The sequence below is a fragment of the Tachyglossus aculeatus genome, unplaced genomic scaffold (assembly GCF_015852505.1).
Source record: "Tachyglossus aculeatus isolate mTacAcu1 unplaced genomic scaffold, mTacAcu1.pri SUPER_6_unloc_5, whole genome shotgun sequence".
In the NCBI taxonomy this organism is placed as follows: domain Eukaryota; kingdom Metazoa; phylum Chordata; class Mammalia; order Monotremata; family Tachyglossidae; genus Tachyglossus; species Tachyglossus aculeatus.
Genome location: NW_024044840.1, coordinates 1,219,021 through 1,241,026, shown reverse-complemented (window position 1 = coordinate 1,241,026; position 22,006 = coordinate 1,219,021). Strand labels below are relative to the sequence as shown.

Genomic DNA, 22,006 nt, shown 5'->3' with positions numbered 1-22,006 from the left:
CGAGCCCCAAGGGGGGCAACCTGATCACCTTGTATCCCCCAGCGCTTAGAACAGTGCTCTGCACATAGTAAGTGCTTAACAAATACCATTTTATTATTATTATTATTACCGTATCATTGGAGAAGTAACATGGCCTACTGAATAGAGCACAGACCTGGGAGTCAGAGGACCTGGGTTTTAATCGTGGTTGAGCCACTTCTCTGCTCTGTATCCTTGGGCAAATCACTTAACTTCTCTTTGCCTCCATTACTTTAACTGTAAATGGGAATTAAGATTGAGCCCCATGTGTGACAAGGACTGTGACCAACCTGATTAGTTTGTTCATACCCCAGCGCTTAGTACAGTTCTTGACGCATAGTAAGAGTGTAAAAAATATCATTTTAAAAGTATAAAAGTGGACACTAAGCTTTTTTGTCCCTTTTTTGAATGGAAATTGTACTGTTGCCAAATTGTACTTTCCAAGCACTTAGTACAGTGCTCTGCACACAGTAAGAGCTCAATAAATACTATTAAATGAAATAGCAGTTAGCACCTCTTTTCACTCATGAGTCACAATTTAGCTCATTCAGATTTCACCCTAGGGTCTTCTCATAATGAGCATTGTTAATTTCTGCTCTTTCTTCATTAAGGGGAAACTCCAGGTATCAGTTCAGAAACAGATAGAAGTGCTTCTGTATTATTCTAACTGGGAAGCCATTGTTCTAACAGTGGGAATGCGTTCTTTTACAAGAATGTTCTGAAATTCTGAGGAGTTGGCAGTAAGTCCTTCATTTTCAGATTACCTAATTTAGAAATTTAAGTAGCATTTAAATGCACGGAGTTTAAAGAAAGGGTGGGTGCTATAGGTATAAAATGTGGCATTGATTTTATATAATTAGAATCTGGAATAAAAAAAAGATTGCCTGGCTGTAGTTAAAATTGCTTTTCTTTTTTTTTATTTTTGTCAGTTATTCATCAGCCTGGAATGTGAATCAAGATTTAGAATATCAGCAATTCCACAGTAACATCAAAAATCACCTATTAACATTTTAATCCACAAAGGATGCACCGTACCTACTAGGCTAAGTGTTCAGTTTGGAGACAAGAAGTATACATGAATTCCACAAAAGCCCATGATTATTTCATATCAAATTATCTTTCACTATTAATGAAAACATTTCTTATGACATTTGATGATAATTGTCAATGATAGGTAAAACATGTAGTTACAAGAAGGAAATCTTAGCTATATTGACAGCCTAGTTGTATCCTCTGAAAAATTCAAAGGATTCTTGAGTGTTTCCCCTTCCCTGTCTTTTTCTGTCTCTGATTTTTTAATGATTTTTTAAGCATTTACTATACGCCAGGCACTGTACTAAGCACCGGAGTAGATACAAGATAATCAGATTGGATACAGTCCCTGTCTCACATGGGGCTCAAAGTCTAACTCCCCATTTTACAAATGAGGTAACTGAGGCACAGAGAAGTTAAGTGATCTGCCCAAGGTCATACAGCAGACAGGTGGCTGAGCCAGGATTAGAACCCAGTTCCTTCTGACTCCCAGACTTGTGCCCAATCCACTAGGTAGCACTGCTTCTCCTGATTGTCCCTTTTCTTTCCCCCATCATTATATGGTATTTCTTCAACCTCTATTTTGGTTCTCCCTTCTTTATTCTCGTATCTTGATTACTTTCTTGTCCTTTTTTTTCATCATCCTCCATCTTCTTCCATATCTTTCCTCCATTTTTCACCACTCCCTCCATTTTTCTTGTTATCCCTGACATCCATCAGGCAGTCAGAAGACAGCAAATATCTGCTCCTCATACTCCCATGCCGGACTACACACACACACACACACACACACACACACACACACACACACACACACACACACACACACACCATTCCCATATGCACAATCACTCCAACGTCCCCTTCGTTGGGTCTTTTGAAGGCAGAAGTGAAATGGAGACTTGACACTCTTGCATTTTGGTTTGAGCTTCTGAAACAAAATTAGCAACATGGGGCATGGCTAACATACTTATAACCAGGCTAATAACCAGGCTAAACCCTCTTTTCAAACTCCGTGCATTTAAATGCTACTTAAATTTCTAAATTAGGTAATCTGAAAATGAAGGACTTACTGCCAACTCCTCAGAATTTCAGAACATTCTTGTAAAAGAAGGCATTCCCACTGTTAGAACAATGGCTTCCCAGTTAGAATAATACAGAAGCACTTCTATCTGTTTCTGAACTTATCCCTGGATTTTCCCCTTAATGAAGAAAGAGCAGAAATTAACAACGCTCATTATGAAAGTCCCTAGGGTGAAATCTGAATGAGCGAAATTGTGACTCATGAGTGAAAAGAGGTGCTAACTGCTATTTCATTTAATAGTATTTATTGAGCTCTTACTGTGTGCAGAGCACTGTACTAAGTGCTTGGAAAGTACAATTTGGCAACAGTACAATTTCCATCCAAAAAAAGGAGAGAAAGCTTCGTGTCCACATTATCTCTCATGAGAAATAGAAGTTGCATTAAAGGTGGAGGAACCAACTTGGTCAGATGCACTGCTATCCTTCTCATCCCTCTTAACTTGGAATTTCCATGGTTTTCTGATGCCCCCTTCATCAGACTCTCTCTCTCTCCAGATGCCCCGGATTCTTACCCTGACCTGCTCCTTACCTGCTGTTTCAGACTTTAAAAATCACCACCATCCCCTGCGCATTTCGTTGCTGTGGGTCAGAACCTAGACTTATAGTAAATACAGAAAACTTGGAACTAGAATGCGGGTGTCCTAAGTCATGGAAAGTAGAAGTAGAAACAGTGGGTTAGGCAACTGACAGACTGTAGACTCATTTGGAAAATGATAATCTAATCACTTGCTCATGTGCTCCTAAAATGCTTTTTCTTTTTTAACAAGGCTGGGTTTCCACTAGGTAGTTTTGTAATTAGTTGAGTTCCTCAAAGTGCTTAGGAGTTGTCAAGAACATATTCATTCAGTCAGTCAGGCAGTCAGTCGTACTTACTGAACAATTACTGTGTGTACTATGTGCTTGAGAGAATATAATACAACAATAAACAAATACGTTCCCTCCCCACAGAGAGCTTACTGCAACTCCCTGCAATAGTTTACAATTAAGGAACAAAAGAACATGAGAATTGTCACACTGCATCAGATTAGTGATTGGTCCAGCCTGATATTCTGCCTCCAAAAGTGGCAACGAAGCTCATTTGGAGGAATTGTAATAAGATCGTACTTGCTCAATGTTAGAGTTATATCTTCTATAGCTCTAAGAACCCAGGCCCTTCCATCTATATAGGGAATTAACCTTTCTTGAGTCTTTTCACACCCTTATCTTTCTCTCCAAAAATCAATAATGAACCTACCATCTGTGAGAGTATCAAGTGGACAACATTATATTATGCTGCTTTCCTTTTCCTGCTCTTTAACTTTGTTTGCTTGTGCTTGGTAATATGGGACTGAAGTCAGGTGATACTATCACTATAGAGAATCACGAAATATTTTTTTCAAGTTTTAAGACCTTTAGATCTAGAGAAGTGAGAAGCAAGATGATTTAGTGGATAGCTTGCAAGTCAGAAGGACCTAGATTCTAATCCCAGCTCGGGCACTTGTCTGCTCTGTGACCTTGGGCAAGTCACATAGGTTTTCTGCATCTCCATTACCTCATTTGTAAAATGGGGATTAAGACTGTGAGCCCTATGTGGTACTTCCACTGTGTCCAACCTGGTTAGTTTGTATCTACTCCAGCACTTAGTACAATGCCTAGGATAAAGTAAGCATTTGACAAATGTGTTACAAACAAAAAGAACAAAAAAGGGTCTTTTCTTTTAAGAAAATACAGAGCTTCAAGTTGCATAATTGCTTGAGGGACATAATGTTAGCCCTCTGCCCAGGTCCTGAATTTCTCCCCTCAACGCAATCATACAATCAGAGAACCTAAGGGTCTGTCTGGCTCCTCCTCAGCTTTATTCAGGTACATTATCTCTCATGAGAAATAGAAGTCCCATTAAAGCAACCCAAGGTATTTCAAGGTATTGGTAGTGGGATCATGAAAGGAATTCAGAACCATTATTTACATCTCCATTTTTGATCTATGTCTATTTACTTCAGTGAATGTCGATCCAAACACTTACATCCTGCATCAACCTCCTGGCTGACCTCCCTGCCCCTGACTCGTATCCAGTTCATACGTCACTCTGCTGCCCGGATCACTTTTCTGAAAATAATGTTGAGTCCATATCTCCCTCTGCTCGAAAATCTCCAAAGGTTGGCCATTTACCTCCACATCAAACAGAAACCCCTTACCATCAGTTTTAGCATACTCCATCATCTCTCTCTCTCTGCTACCTTATCTTGGTGATCTCCTATTACAACCCAATCTGCACACTTTGCTCCTCTGATGCCAACCCACTCTCTGTACCTCAGTCTTTTCTATCTCACTGCCAATTCCTTACCCACATTCTTCTGGTGCCCTAGATCTTTCACACACTTTAATATCTCAGAGCCAACTGTCTCTTCACCTTCAAAGCACTACTAAAATCAAATGTCCTCCAAGAGTCCTTCCCTGACTAAGCCCTCCCTTACCTTTCTAAGGCCTCCATTCTGAATTTTCTATGCTCCTTAGCCCTTTGATATTCACTCCTCCCCCAGCCCCCCAGCACTTATGGACTTTATCCCCCTGTAATTTATTTTAATATCTGTCTTCACTTCCAGGCTGTAAACTCCTTTTGGGCAGGGCAGTCGACCTACTCTGTTGTGTTGTACTCACCCAAGTACATAGTACAGTGCTCTGCACACAATAAGTGCTCAATAAATACCAGTTATTGTTTGAAGCCAGTTCCCAAGAAAAATGACCAGTGGAAATTGCACTTCTGTGGCAGACTTTATTCTCTTGGGTCTCACAGATCATCCAGAGCTTCAATGCTTCCTCTTTATGTTATTTTTAATCACCAACTATTTAACATCTTAGGCAACCTAGATCTGATTGTGATAATTCACCTAATTCTAGCCTTCACACACCCATGTATTTCTTCCTCACTAACTTGGCATTTGTAGACCTGTGGTATTCTTCAAACATAACCCCCAAGACGCTCACTAACTTCTTATCAGAGAAGACCATCTCCTTTGCTGGTTGTTTCATCTAATCCTACATTTTCATTGCTCTGGCCCTTGCAGAGTTTTATATGCTGGCAGCAATGGCGTATGACCACTATATGGCTATCTGCCACCCTCTACATTAAAGCATCAAAATGTCCAGGAGAGTCGGCACCTGCCTCATCGCTTTCCCTTATGTATAAGGCTTCTCCAAAGGCCTGTTCCAAAGAATCACGACATTCAGATTGTCCTTTTGAGGATCCAATGTCATCAACCATTTTTGCTGCACCGACCCGCCTCTCATAAAGCTGTCTTACTCTGATACCCACTTCAAAGAAAATGCCATTCTCCTCTCCGCTGGATTTAACCTATCCAGTTCCCTCACGATCATCATCCTGTTTTATATCTTCATTCTCACGGCAATCCTCAAGATCCGTTCTTCTGAGGAAAGGAGTAAATCATTTTCCACCTGTGGATCCCAAATGATGGGTGTCACTTTATTTTATTCTGCATGTATGTGAGACCTCTGAAGGATCAATCTATGGAACAGTCCAAGAAAATAGTTGTTTTCTATACATTTCTGAGTCCGATGTTGAATCCTTTGACCTACAGTCTGAGGAACAAAGATGTAAACGTGGCCCTGAGGAAACTGGTAAATGAAAGGGCAATACATCCATTTTGCAATAAATCGTAACCTTTAAACCCTGATTTCTGTCTTTGGTCCCCAGGAGTACATACAGGATGTCACATAGGAGTTTCACACATAGAAAAGAAACTGAGTTTCCTGGATGACCTGTCTATAGGACATTAGGAGAAGAATATCTCCATCACATCTGGGAGCCACTAAACAATTCCCTCACTTTTTCCCTAGGAATCGGTAAGGGAGACAAATGTTCCAGTGCTTATGTTCCACATAGTCCTTCATTTGGACTTTAAATGTAGGTGAGACTTGAAATACAAGTCTCCCAGAGAAATCTGGGAAGTGGCATGACCTATTGTAAACAGCACAGGCCTGGGGGTCAGAGGACCTGGGTTCTAATCTCAACTCTGCCACTAGTCTGCTGTGTGACCTTAGGCTAGTCACTTAATTTCTTTGTGTCTTAGTTGCCTTATCTGTAACATGGGGATTAAGGCCCTTTGTCCCGAATGGGATGTGGACTGTGTTCAACCTGATCATCTTATATACAATCGTATTTATTGAGCACCTACTGTGTGCAGTATATCTACCCCAGTTCAGTACCTGCCACACACAAAGTGCTTAACAAACACCATAATAAAAATAAAAGAACTGGTTTGTTCAAGCATCATACATACGCAGCTTTCAATAATAACAATGATAACAATCATAGCATTTTTAAAGCACCTGTTAAGATCCACATAAGCAGCATGGCTCAGTGGAAGGAGCATGGGTTTGGGAGTCAGAGGTCATGGGTTCTAATCCCAGCTCCATCACTTGTCAGCTGTGTGACTGGGCAAGTCATGTAACTTTTCTGAGCCTCAGTTACCTCATCTGTAAAATGGGGATTAAGATTATGAGCTCCATGTGGGACAACCTGATCACCTTCTATACCCCCAGCGCTTAGAACAGTGCTTTACACATAGTAAGCATTTAATAAATGCCATCATTATAATTATTATTATTATTAAGCACTGGGATAGATGCATCAGGACTACAGACTAGCCATAAATTTGACTTAAAAGCAACAGTGTCTTTATCTCCAAAGGAAGGGCAAGGTGGAAGTTGACCCATTATATTTTGAATTTGGATCCTAAGCAATACGATACTGGACCACACCAATGGTCCCCAAGCCTTCCATTCTGCCTCTGTCCATGACCCACCACTCAAAGGGGTTTGGTAAACAGGGTGGCTGCCCTTCTTTTTTATTTTAATGGTTTTTATTAAGCACCTACTATGCGCCAGGCCCTGTTCTAAGCGCTGGGGTAGATAGATACAAGGTAATAAGGTCAGACACAGTCCATGTCCCATATGGGGCTTACTGTCTTAATCCCCATTTTACAGATGAGGCAACTGAGGCACAGAGAAGTTAAGTGACTTGCCTAAGGTCACACAGCAGGCAAGCGGCAGAAATGGGATTAGAACCCAGATCCTTCTGACTTCCAGGTCCGTGCTCTATCTACTAAGCCACATTGCTTTTTGCCATCCATCTTCGTGGTTAGGAATGTTCTTTGAATATCCTTCTTTGAATATCATGGTTCTCTTCCCTGTGAATTTGCTATCAACAGAAAGACTCCTAATAGCTGAGTGGGTTAACTTAGATGTTTCAGTATGAACTCTCCCATGTAAGGCATTTAGGAAAACAAATCTAAGATACAGAGCAAAATCCTTAATGGTGAAATTTCTAGGGCAAAAAAATTCAAAATCTTTCCTACCTGGTTCTATTTTATATTTCTTTAGTCATATTTTTTATCATTCACTGGCCTCTCTCCAGTTTCTCCCCTTTTAAAATGTTAGGGTTCTGATCAAAAAAAATATACTGTGGGTAGATTATGCCCAAGTTGTGAATGTCAATACACCTACTAATACATCCCCTGAACACACTGGATTCCCCAGTAATACTACTGCATTAAGGATTCAGAGTTAAATATAGTCATTTATGACCATAAGTATTTTCATGTGATTCTTGTGCCTATCCAAGGACCTTTTACTTAAATGCATTACTTTCACAGCTGGAGAGAGGCCATTGGTATATGTCCTGTTTCTATGAGGCAGTGCTGAAAGTAGAGGACTAAGAAACACTAGGAGGTGTTGGTTCATAATTATGTGTTTGGATTAAATTAAAGACCAATAGTACAAATCTACTGCATAGTTCATAAAATTAAAGTCCTATCAATCAATCATCAACCAATGGTATTAACTGAGCATTTACTGTGTGCAGAGCACTGCACTAAATGCTTGGGAGCATACAATGCAATAGAATTTTTAGATGCTACCCTGGCCACAAGGATGTGATTCAACATGAAATTTAAAAAACGTTTTTGTAAAGTGGGGAGAACACATGATATCACACTAATTGGCACTCCAATCACTCATCTCAAGGTAGTTTGACTCTACCAATTAAGATTTCTCAAGAGAGGTGTTTCAAGAAGTAACATTTTAATTGTTATTTTTTCCCCTGGGTAAATGGAAGAAATCCTTCCGGGATTTGGTGAATGAATTATAAACAAAGTATAAATCCTCCATTATGGAACATATCTCTGACCTTCGGTGTCCTTGAGAAAACCTTTCCCTTGCCAGGGTAGGTTTGCCAGTCGCAAATCCAGATTAATGTTTCCATTTTTCTTCTCCATTGTTGCTTTAGGTTGAGCTTCAGTGATCGAAAAAGAAGGAATGAGAGGAATGGAAGATGATATGACAAAGGGATGAGTGTGTGAAGTTTTCATCTAGGCACTATTCTGCCAAACTCTGTTGAAAACATATGGCTGAAGAATAATTGTGGTGTGGTTGACCCATGTCATGTTCATAGAAACCATTATTATGATCATCTTCATGTAATCATGAATAATTATGAATAAGAATGCAAATATTCTTTCCAATAATATCCACTCAACAAGTGCCTGTCCAAGGAGTTAGAAAGGATGCGCTCAAAAAGTTATCCATATGTAGTTCTAAAACTATAGATTTCTGCAAGACTTGGAACAGGACTTTCATTTTCATTGTCTTGAGATACTTGGAAACAATGCATTCCTTGCCCAATGTAGTATTTACTGTAGGTGATTAAGAGAGAAAAGATCCAATTCTTGTTCTTAATAAAGTGGTCAGATGTCCAATTTTATAACCAGACAGTCGGATTTTCAGCTGCTCTGGTATCAGTCTGATGTGGATACTTGGGACCTGAGTCCCATATAGAACTAGGACTGTGTCTGACCTGATTATCTTGTAGCTACTGTAATGTCTAGTACAATACTTGGCCCACATTAAGAGCTCCAGGAACCTTAAATTTATGACATGTCCTCAATATGAAATGTCTTCTCTTCATGTCCATGAATATGCTTGGTCCACAAAAATTGAATCAGAATTGTATATATACCTATCCGATCATGGTATTGCTCTACTTCATTATACTAACTTAATTTTTTTAAAAACCTATTTAAACACAAAAAGCAGTTCTCCATCTCTAGGAGTTATAAGTTAAAAATAATCCAGGCAAGAAGACACAGAATATCATTTCTATTTTACTTAAGGGAATGATGGAATTAAAATATACAGACGTTATCACCCAGTCCCTTAAATTGTGAGCCCCCCTGGGGCAGGTCTAACCTGATAATCTTGTATCTACCCTAGCACTTAGTACAGTGTATGACATGTAGTAAGTGTTTCATAAATTCCATTGTCATCATCATCACCTCTATAGCCTTTAATAGATTTTGTTTTCTTCACATTTTATTAGCAATATAATAGTCTTGTGAAATAAACAGAGAAGAGAAGCAATTAAGAGAGAAGTCTCATGAATGTGAGGATTAGAGGAGAAGGATCTGGGTGGAACTGTTTGTGAGAAGGGAGAAGGGAGCTCGAAAAAGATATGAGGAATGACAGGAGGCAGAGGGAGAACAGAAGCCATATAAATGGAGGCCATAAGCAGGAAAGCAGGTAGTAAAGATTAGAAGAGGGACGAGAATGTGGAAACAGATAATATTCTCCTCTGTGTGTGAAAATATAGCACACTCCATAACTTCCATTCTTGGCCTGTCAGTTCTGGTCCACTAATCTCCGCTGTTCTTTCCTCAAAAGGTCAGTGGAAGAAAAATAAATCAAGGGGATTGTTGTAGTCCTTAGGTCAGTATCTTTGCACAGCAGATTAAATAGTCATCCTTTAGCATCTTGCTAGTTCTTCTCTCAGCTTCCAGGTGAAGACATCATTAATGGAACAAACAAAATCCATTGAGAAATTCAACTGTCTCACAGAAGCTGGGACATTCACACATGGCATGCTTCATCCATTCTTTTTCTCCTCTACTCACTTAGGAAGGAATGTACTTCCCAGAAAATGAGGAGGCAGCTATGAAAGCAACAGCAATAACAATCTGACTGCTCAGCCTTTGATCAGCCTTTGATAGAACAGCCTTTGAGAGTTACTTCTCCACTTGAACTTTAGGAAGGAGGGAGGTGAAGAGAAGTCATGCAATATTTGGTTTGGTGATTACCTTACATTTAGTTATTACCAAGCCTCTTCCTGGCAACAGAGCATGCTAATAATAATAATAATAATGATGGCTTACTATGTGCCAAGCACTGTTCTAAACGCTGGGGGGATAAAAGGTAATCAGGTTGTCCCACATGGGGCACCCAATCTTAATCCCCATTTTACAGATGAGGTAACTGAGGCACAGAGAAGTTAACTGACTTGCCCGAAGTCACACAGCTGACAAGTGGCAGAGCTGGGATTAGAACGCATGACCTCTGACTCCCAAGCCCGGGCTCTTTCCACTGAGCTACACTGCTTCTCTAGCTAACACTGATGGAAAGAAGAGGGAGAGGGAAGATATCTAAGTTTGATCCTGAACAGGTTGGATACAGGCTTGGAGAGGAAGATAAAATTAGAGGAAGGAGAATGAAAATAAGGAGAATATTGGGAAAAGGGTCACTGAGAAGCAGAATAACTTAGAACACGGGTCTGGGAGTCAGATGACCTGGTTCTAATCCCAGCTCTGCTACTTGCCTGCTGTGTGACCTTGGACAAATCATTTAACTTTGCTGTGTCTCATTTTCCTCAGCTGCAAAATGGGAATCCAATGCCTGTTCTCCCTTCTACTCAGACTGTGAGTAGCACTTAGACGGTGCTTGACATGAAGTAAAGACTTAGGAAATATCATAATTATCATTAACATTGAGCTAACTCGTGCCCTGTTAGCCTGAAGAACTAACACAGCCTACAGGGATACTGACTTCTTCTCTGGGAATAGTTTAAGCTTTAAGAGAATCCCTTAACAATTCTAGCATTGGGAATTCTAGGATTCTACCGGCTTTTAAAAAAATCAGGCATAGCATGGAGAAAATTTCAATATAATGGTGGAGAAGGAAGTAGCAACGTTAGTGTCAAAGGCATGGGCCCCAAGCCTCAAAAGCATAGGTCAGGGAGTCAGAGGATACAGGTTCAAACCCCAGCTCTGCCCCTTGCCAGCTGTGTGACCTTGGACAAGTCTCTTAACTACCCTGTGCTTCACTTTCTTCATCTGTGAAATGGGGATTCAATACCTATTCTCTCTCCTGTTAGAGAGTGAGTCCCATCTGTGACAGGAACTCTATCATGTTGCTTTCCCAGAGCTAAGCACGGTCCTTGGTACAAGTTAAGCACTTAACAGATACCGCAATTATTTTTATAATAGTTATCTCAGCCCGAATGGATGAATGAAGTTGGCTTTTCCAGCCTGTAATTATGCAAGCCTTCACCCATCTTTAAAGATGAAGTGAGATTCCTTGAAGTGCTCTCATGTGAGTGGGAGAGAGAAAGGAGTCAGAGAATACTTAGGCTGATAGAATCCTCATCTTTCTTTTCTGTTTTAATTTATCAGAGCACATTATGCCAACACCTAAGGAAGTGTCCCAGGGAAATGGCATCCTGGTCATGGAATTTATTCTGATGGGGCTAATGGATCGTCCAGAGTTACAGTCTGTACTCTTTGTGCTCTTTCTATTTATCTACCTCATCATAGCAGTAAGAAACCTTGAGTTGCTTATGCTGATCTGGATAGATTCTTGGCTTCACACCCCCACGTACATTTTTGTCCCGAGTTTGTCCTTTCTGGATCTTTGTTATTCCACAAATGTCACCACTCCCAAAATGATGATGGATTTCTTCTCAGAAAAGAAAACCATTTCTTTGGCTTTCTGTTTAGTGCAGTGTAATTTCCTCATCGCCATGGTAATTACAGAATGCTACATGCTGGCTGTTATGGCCTATGACAGGTACATGGCCATCTGTAGACCCCTGCTTTACCACAGATAAATGACGAGGGCTGTATGTCTACGCTTAGTGGTTGCTCCATATATATATGGATTTCTTAGCGGGCTGATGAAAACCATGTGGATGTATCGCTTGATGTTCTGTGACTCCAACACAATCAACCATTTCTATTGCGCTGATACCCCTCTCAAAAGACTGGCTTACTCTCATACTTTCATCAAGGAAATACCAAAGTTTTCTAGTGGCCAGCTTTAAGTTCTCCAACTCACTCCTGATCATCCTCATTTCGTATGTTTTCATTCTGATAGGCGTTTTGAGAATGTGCTCTGCTGAGGAAAGGAGGAAAGCCTTCTCCATCCTGTGGATCACATTTGATAGTGGTGACTGTATTCTATGTAACTCTTTCCTGAATGTATGTAAGACCCCCAACTGATAAATCTGTGGAGCAATCAAAAATAATAGCAGTGTTCTATACCTTTGTGAGTCCCATGCTAAATCCCCTTATCTATAGCCTGTGGAACAACAATGTGAAGGAAGCTTTTTGGAAAATCTTCAGAAAAAAACCACTTTCCAAATAAAACTGAACACTGCATTAATCATTCTGATAAAAAAGTAAAATATGTATTGATGAAACAATTCAGCTTAATCATTTGAACTATAACATATCTGTAGGAAAGAGGTATTTTATTAACCTCAGGACAATAATAGAAAATGATCAATTTCCTGACAGAGTATAAAGCAAATGCTACTGATAAGCAGGGAAAATGAACAGATCTTTTACACTTTTGTAGAGGAGAAATATTGATATTTGACTGCATTTCCAATTTTCACTGAGCACTTACTGTTATGCTACGAGCACTGTAATAAGCACTATGGAGAGTACAATAGAGATGGTAGTTATGATCCCTAGCACTTGCCACTGAGTTTTGCACGTCAAGGGCTCCTTAAATATCAATCAATCAATCAGTAATATTTATTAAATACTTAACTTTGTACACAACATTACACTAACCACTTTGGAGAGTACACTCTAACAGAGATGGTAGATACATTCCCTTCCCACAATATTACTCATTCAGTCAATCATATTCATTGAGCACTTACTTTGTGCAGAGCACTGTACTAAGCAATTGGGAAAGTACAATACAACAATAAACAGTCACATTCCCTGCCCACAACGATCTTACTGTCTAGAGGATAATATTAACCAGAACACTGCCAAAGAGAGTTCTTTATTGAGAGAAATTTCAGTGAAAGATTTCTTCTCTGCTCAGTAACAACTGAGCACAGTGTCTGATTTTTTTTTCTATTCAGATTACCAAATTATCTGACTCTGCAGACTTTTTTCTTTATGGCGTTCCCAGTGAATCCTGTCCTTCTTCTTGGTGAGGAAATTTTGTGGGTAAGCCTGCTAGTTGAATCACTTTCGATCTGCACACTCCATGTGTCCTTTCTTTCATAACTTTTTATTTATGGAACTCTCTTGCCTTTCAAATGCAACTTCCAAGGTGCTGTATTATTTCTGATGAAACAGGAGAATTTTCTTTGCAGGAGTTTTAAGTCAGTGTTACATTTTCATTCCCATTCTTTTTAAAGAATAATATATTCTCACTGCTCTTCCTTCCCACTATCTGATGAAGACTGGTGATTATTTTGAACTGAAGCTTATCTTAAAAAGAAACCTTCCCCAAGATTGTTTTGCATAGACTGCAGAACATTATGCGGGTAATCTTAAAGCATGTTGAATTGATTATTTTTGCTGGGCGGTAATGTCTTCCTATATGTTGCCACGTCTTCTCTAGACTCTAAGCTCCTTGTGGGAAAGGAACATGTCTTCCAAATCTGTCGTACTGTACTCTACCAAGAGTTGAGTGCAGTGCTCTGCACACAGTGAGCACTCAATAAACACAACTGATTGACCTGAAGTCCACCTAGTTTGCAGTTAGCACCCTGCTATTCCTTCTTTCCTTTCCTTGCTGCTGACCTGCCTCCTGAGAGTAAAGGCAATGAAGTTATGTAGAATCTTTTGGTGGCAGGTTTGTAAGTGGGAATAGAAATACTTGACATTTTTTTAATGGCATTTATTAAGCGCTTACTATGTGGAAAGCACTGTTCTAAGCGCTGGGACATTAAAATAGTTAATCTAATTCCAATGATGTGGACTCTCGTTGGTGCTTGATGTCAGGTTTTCTCGAGGCAGATTCCCTGTGGCAGATTTTTTTCCCGAAGCACTCTCTTCATGTACTATCCTTGACTGCATGCAGATTTGGAATTACCTCCAGTCCCACTTCTAACATGCCAGGAGCTTCAGCCCTACATAGGCTTCATGCCAGGGCAAGTGTCCCACTACTCTCCTACTACAACCTAGCTCTCACACTTCACTCCTCAAATGTCAACCTTCCCACTGTACCTCGATATCTTCTATCTTGTCGCTGACCCCTGGCCCTTTTCCTTCCTTTGGACTGGAATCCCTTCCTCTTCAAATCCGACAGACAATTATTCTCCCCCTTTCAAAGCCTTATTGAATGTACATCTCCTCCAAGAGGCCTTCCCTAACTAATCTCTCCTTTCCTCTTCTCCTACACCCTTCATTGCTTCCTTTGTTCATTCCCCCTCCCAGCCTCATAACACTTATGTACATATCTGTAATTTATTTATTTATATTGGTCTCTGTCTCCCATCTTGTTGTGGGCAGGGAATGCGTCTTTCCATTGTTATATTGTACTCTCTCAAGTGCTCAGTTCAATGCTCTGTACACAGTAAGCTATAAATAAAATTCAATGAATGAATAAAACAAGGAGGGAAGATGGGAAGACTTGCCACCTTCCGTAGGATTTTCACTCGGGCAAATTTTTCTCAGAACAAGTTGCACATGGTCAGAGGTATGTTTCTGTATCCCCAAGCATATAGGAGGGCTGAACTTCTTTGGTGTCTTCTAATCCCTCTGGGAAGAGGAGGGAAGAAGGTGGAGAAGCATTCACTCCCTCCCTATGGGAGCAGGCTGGAACACATCTCCTCAGGGGGAAAATGAGTTGAGACCTCCCTGTTTTGAAAGGGTTATTTCATTTCTAAATGGTCCCATGTTAGGATTTGGACATCAGACCTTTCATTTGAAAGGAATTCCTCTCATCTGAAATAGTAGTATATTTCAGGTACTTTTTCCAATACCCCTTAACCTTGAGCCCCACGTGGGCCAGGGACGGGGTTTGGCCTGATTAAACTGTATCTATCACAGTGTTTAGAACAGTGCTTGGCTTAGTACCGTGGTCTGCACACAGAATGAACTCGCTAAACTTGATTAATGTGGCATGTAGTAAATGTTTAACAAATGCTACATGAAAAGAGAGCATGGGAGTCAGAAGACCCAGGTTCTAATCCCAGCTCTTTCATTTTCCTGCTGTGTGACCCTGTGCAAGCCATTTAATTTCTCTATGCCTCGGCTTCTTCATTTGTAAAATGAAGCTTCGATGTATGTTCACTCTTCCCCTTAGACTGTAAAATCCATGTAGGACAAGGACTGTGTCAGACCTGTGTATTTTGTATTTACCCCGGGGCTTAATATAGTGTTTTGCACATAGTAAGCTCCTAGGAAATACCACTACTTTTGTTATTATTATAAAACAGTCATCAGAACTGGAGAAAGAATATATCTCTAGTCTGGAAGGTCACTATGGACAGAGAATGTGTCAACTAACTCTTGCACTGTACTCTTCCAAATGCTTTGTGCAGTATTCTTTACGCAGTAGTTGCTCAATAAATGTTTGTCTTGTCTTGTACTTTTGAGTTGTCTCTGCCCCATAGTGGCACCATGGACACATTTCTCCCAGATCATCCCACCTCCATCTGCAATCGTTCTGATAGAGTGTCCTTAGAGTTTTCATGGTAAAAATATATGGAAGTGGTTTACTATTGTTTCCTTCCATGCAATAATAGTAATGATAATGATGATGGCATTTGTTAAGTGCTTACAATGTGCAAAGCACTGTTCTAATTGATGGAGGGGGATACAAGATGATCAGGTTGTCCAACGTGAGGCTCACAATCTTAATTCCCATTTTACAGATGAGGTAACTGAGGCAGAGAGAAGTTAAGTGACTTGCCCAAGGTCACATAGCTGACAATTGGTGGAGCTGGGATTTGAACCCATGACCTCTGACTCCAAAGACAGGGCTCTTTCCATTGAGCCATGCTTCTTATCTTGAGCCATGCTGCTTCTCTTGACTTTCTCCCATGCTGCTGCTGCCCAGCACAGGTGAGTTTTGAGTTGTAGGGGATTATCTCTCACTCTCTAGCCACTATCCAAGCTAGGAATGGAATGGGTATGTCTCTGCTTGACTCTCGCTTCCATAGTTGAGACTGGAAGAGTACTGGAAACTCTCCAGGTGTGACCAGAGGGAGGCAATAAATGCTATTGGTTGATTAATTGATCCCCATCCATTCAGGTCAAACTTGGATTTACATTTCTCAATTTATAGATTCTTTTTATGGCATTTTAAAAAGTTCTTACGATGTGTCCAGCACTGTTCTAAGCCCTGGGTAGATACAGGCTAATCAGGTCAGACACAGTCCCTAAGGAAGGAGAACAGTTTTAAATCCCCATTTTACAGTTAAGGTAACTAAGGAACAGAGAAATGAGGTGACTTTCCCAAGGTCATGCAGCAGACAATTGGTGGAACCCAAGTACTCCCACTCCCAGGACAATGCTCTTTCAATTAGGTAATGCTACTTCTCTTCAACCTTAAAGGACAATTTGAGGGCCTGATTCATTCATTCAATTGTATTTATTAAGCACTCAGAACTCACTGTGTGCAGAACACTGTACTAAGCGTTTGGGAAGTACAAGTTGGCAATAGATAGAGACGGTCCCTACCCAATAATGGGCTCACTGTCTAAAAGGGGTAGACAGACAACAAAACAAAACATGTGGACAGGTTGTCAGAACAGATAGAATTAAAGCTAAATACACATCATTAACAAAATAAATAGAATAGTAAATATGTACAAGTAAAATAAATAGAGTAATCAATCTGTACAAATATATATGCAGGTGCTGTGGGGAGGGGAAGGAGGTAGGCCGGAGGGGATGGGGAGGAGGAGAGGAAAAAGGGGGCTCAGTCTGGGAAGGCTTCTTGGAGGAGGTGAGCTCTCATTAGGGCTTTGAGGGGTGGAAGAGTGCTAGCCTGGCAGATGTGTGGAGGGAGGGCATTCCAGGCCAGGGGGAGAACATGGGCTGGGGGTCGACGGTGGGACAGGCAAGAACGAGGTACAGTGAGGAGGTTAGTAGCAGAGGAGTGGAGGATGAGGGCTGGGCTGTAGAAGGAGAGAAGGGAGGTACGGTAGGAGGAGTCGAGGTGATGGAGAGCCTTGAAGCCAAGAGTGAGGAGTTTTTGCTTGATGCGTAGGCTGACAGGCAGCCACTGGAGATTTTTGATGAGGGGAGTAACATGCCCAGAGCGTTTCTGCACAAAGATGATTCGGGCAGCAGCGTGAAGTATAGACTGAAGTGGGGAGAGACAGGAAGATGGGAGATCAGAGAGGAGGCTGATGCAGTAATCCAGTAGGGATAATATGAGAGACTGAACCAGCAAGGTAGCAGTTTGGATGGAGAGGAAAGGGCGGATCTTGGAGATGTTGCGGAGGTGAGACCAGCAGGTTTTGGTGATGGATTGGATGTGAGGGGTGAACGAGAGAGCGGAGTTGAGGATAATAATAATAATAATAATAATAATAATAATAATAATTGGCATTTGTTAAGCGCTTACTATGTGCAAAGCACTGTTCTAAGCACTAGGGAGGATACAGGGCGATCAGGTTGTTCCACGTGGGTCTCACAGTCTTAATCCCCATTTTACAGATGAGGTAACTGAGGCCCAGAGAAGTTAAGTGACTTGCCCAAGATCACACAGCAGACATGTGTCGGGATTCGAACCCATGACCTCTGACTCCAAAGCCCGGGCTTTTTGCACTGAGCCACGCTGCTGACACCAAGTTTGCGGGCTTGTGAGACAGGAAGGATGGCTGTGCCATCTATGGTGATGGGAAAGTCAGGGAGAGGGCAGGGTTTGGGAGGGAAGATAAGGAGTTCAGTCTTGGACATATTGAGTTTTAGATGGCGGGCAGACATCCAGATGGAGATGTTCTGTTGTCTGTCTTCCCCTTCTAGACTGTGAGCCCCTTATTGGGTAGAGACCGTCAAGATATGTTGTTGATTTGTACTCTCCAAACACTTAATACAGTGCTCTGCACATAGTAAGAGCTCAATAAAAACGACTGAATGAATAAATGAATGAATGATGGGAAAAAACATAAAGCAGGGTCTAAAAAAAGAAAGAAAATGGCACTAAGATACCTGACATGCAGAAAATTACCCAGGGAACCTAAAAGAAAACATCCTCACCTCTCTTTATCAATTGATTTCCATTGTTTTAGGGATAATTTTTAGTAATGAACTCTTGAAAGAACTTGCAGCAGCGACTTGCCTATGCCTACGCAGCGAAGCAGCATGGCTCAGTGGAAAGAGCACAGACTTTGGAGTCAGAGGTCATGGGTTCAAATACCAGCTCTGCCAATTGTCAGCTGTGTGGCTTTGGGCTTAATAAATGCCGTTATTATTATTATCGTTTTTATTATTATTATTATTATTATCCTGATAATGTAGTGAACAATAGAAAGAGGAGGGGTGGTTAGAGAGGAGAGTTAGTAGAGGATATACGAGAGGATAGAACAGATTTGGTGGGACAAAGAGGATTTTTCTTGTCTAATAATTCTGTTTTGGGGACTTAGGAAGGTGCATGAACTATCAGGAGAACACTTAATCAATAATTTCTGCAACACACCTATTTTTTCCTAAGAAACACATTTATAAAAGCTCATTCACACATAGTACTCCATCCAAGAGACAGTGCTCTGCACATCATAAGCATTCAATAAATACGATTGAATTTAGTTGCTGCCCTGCTAGGCATTAGAATGGTAGGTGTATGATATGGTGTAAAGAGTCTAAACTGAATGAGGGATCACTGCCTTGGAGCTTTCAAAATATAATGGGAGTTTACAATCGAATTTGCTACAAAGCCTATAGCACATGCAAATTTGAAACAGAAAGTGGAAGCAATATTGATTTTTTTTTACAGGTATTAATGTGAATATTAATGGAGTGCCAAGCTGGATAGGAAATGAATCTTCTCAAGGAGAGGTCAAGAAACTACAAGACATAAATACCCCATGTGGGACAGGGAAATGTCCAACGCGATTTGCTTGCATCCACCCCAGTGCTTAGTATAGTGCCTAGCACATAGTAAGTGCTTAACAAATATCATTATTATTATTATAAACACAGAAAGAATCATAACAAAAGAGAATCCGTGAATCGACTAATTAACAGAGAGATTGAGGAAGGCAGACATATAGAGGTAGATAAAGGAACAGAGGAAATCTATTAATCAATCCAAAGTATTTATTGAGTGCCTACTATGTGCAGAGTACTATTCTAAGCACAAGGAAGAGTAGAATAGAATTAGTAAACATGGTTCTTGCTCTCAAGGATCTTACAGTCTAGATGGGGAGATAGTCACTGGAATAAATTAAAGTTAGGCAGGAAGAAATAAAATGAGACAAAAAATAGTTGAAAACACTTGGAAACAGTCAGTGAGAAAGAACTAGAAGAAAAAGAAATTGAAAAATCAGCAGAGAGGGACAAAGAAGGACAGTGCAGTGGTTACTGTCACACACACACACACACACACACACACACACACACACACACACACACACACACACAAAGTTTCCTATAAAGGCATACATAGTAATAGACAGTCACCAACTCTCATCAATCAATTGAACTATCAATTCCCGTGCTCCCAACTGCCCTTCTCATTCCTCACCTTTCCCTTCCCCTTTCCCACCTGGCTCTTTCCCTCCATTTCCCCCACCCCGACCCCTCCCCTTCACCCCCTCCCCAGAATCCCTCTGTACCAGGGCCAACTTTCAGCTCCTCCCTTCCAACCCCCTCCCTCCCCTTCTCCCCTCCCCCAACCCATCACAGTTCTCCTTTCTCATCGCCACCCCTCTTCCCCCTCGCCCAGCCCAAGCCCCCGCCAACTCATCCCAATCCAAACCCTTCCCACCCCTCACACCCTTCCCCCTCCATCCCCTCCCTCCACAGGTGCTGCCAAGTGTGGCCTTTGGAACACCCGCTCCATTATAGGTAAGCTCCCTTTCATCCTGGACCTATTCCTTTCCAGGTCTCTAATCCTCCTCGCCCTAACCGAAACATGGCTCTCTCCAGATAAAACGGTCTCTTCTGCTGCTCTCTCCAATGGAGACCTCTTCTTCTCCACTCCCCCAGACTCAATGGAAAACGAGGAGTTGTCGGTTTCCTTATGCTCCCCAATGTCGCTTTTGCAATATCCCTCCTCCCTCTTCGCTTTGCTTCCCCTCCTTTGAAGCCCACATTATTTGCCTCTACAACCTCCTCCAGATTCTTGTAGCCATCACCTACCGCCCCCCCGGCCCCACCTATAATTTCTTTAACGATTTCGAACGCTTTCTCACCTTCCTTCTCTCCTTTTCCATGCCCACTCTGATCCTCGGGGATTTCAACATCCACATGGATGTCTCTGGTGACGACTCTGCCACCTGCCTTTTATCTCTCCTTGACGCTGCCAACCTCCTGCTCTACCCCACCTTGCCCACTCACCAACTTGGTCACACCCTCAACCTCATCATCTCCTACCGCAGAACTATCTCCACCTTCACCAACTCTGAAATCCCTCTCTCTGATCATAACCCTCTCACCCGCCTCCCCACTCGCACTCCTCTCCCCTGTAAACCTATATTACTACCTCACAGAGACCTTTGCTCTCTCGACCCCATCCATCTTTCTCAGTGCCTCACACCCCATCTCGCCTTCCTTTCCTCTCTACCCAATCTTGTTGACTAGATTACTGCTCTCAACTCTACCCTCTCTACTCAACTCAACACACTCGCTCCCCTCTCCCTTCGCCGCTTTTGTACCACTAACCTACAGCCTTGGATCACTGCCACTGTCTGCCTCCTTCGCTCCTACTCTGGAGCTGCTGAGTGCTGCTGGACAAAGTCTAAACACCAGGCCAATCTTGTTCACTTCAAATTTATCCTTTCTTGCCTTAACTCTGCCCTCTCCTCTGCTAGGCAAAACTATTTCTCCTACCTCATTGACACCCACGTCCATCATCCCCATCAGTTCTTCCGTACATTTAACTCCTTTCTCAGGCCCCCTGTTCCTCCCCCACCTCCATCCCTCATCCCCAACGATCTGGCCTCCTACATCATTAGTAAAATGAACTCCATCAGGTTTGAGCTCCCCAAGTCACCACTCCACCTTCTCCAACTCCCCGCTATCAACCCTCTCTGCTACTCTCCCATCCTTCCCAGCAGTATCTTCAGATGAGTTATCCTCCCTCCTCGTAAGTGCTACTCCATCCACCTGTGCTTCAGACCTCATTCCGTCTCATCTTATGAAATCTCTCCACCCTTCCCTCCTCCCCTCCTTAAATTCCATCTTCAACCGCTCACTCTCAACTGGTTTCTTCCCCTCTGGCTTCACGTCTCCCCCATCCTAAAAAACCCTCTCTTGATGCCACCTCCCCTTCTAATTATCACCCTATCTCCCTCCTACCATTCCTTTCCAAGCTCTTTGAATGAGTCATCTACAGCCGCTGCTTCGAATTCCTCAACGTCAACTCTCTCCTTGGCCCCCTCCAGTCTGGATTCTGCTCCCTACACTCCAGCAAAACTGCCCTCTCAAAGGTCACTAATGACCTCCTTCTTGCCAAATCCAACTGCTCCTACTCTACCCTAATCCTCCTTGACCTCTCAGCTGCCTCGACACTGTGGACCACACCGTTCCCCTCAAAACGCTATCCAACCTTGGCTTTGCAGACTCCGTCCTCTCCTGGTTCTCCTCTTATCTTTCTGGCCATCCATTCTCAGTCTCCTCTGTGGGCT

At 41.8% G+C, this 22,006-nt stretch overlaps 1 pseudogene; it reads left to right on the top strand.

The window, feature by feature from the left end:
* The first annotated feature begins 11,635 nt into the window (after nucleotides 1-11,635).
* LOC119922113 lies at nucleotides 11,636-12,597 on the top strand (annotated as a pseudogene).
* The last annotated feature ends 9,409 nt before the right edge of the window (nucleotides 12,598-22,006 follow it).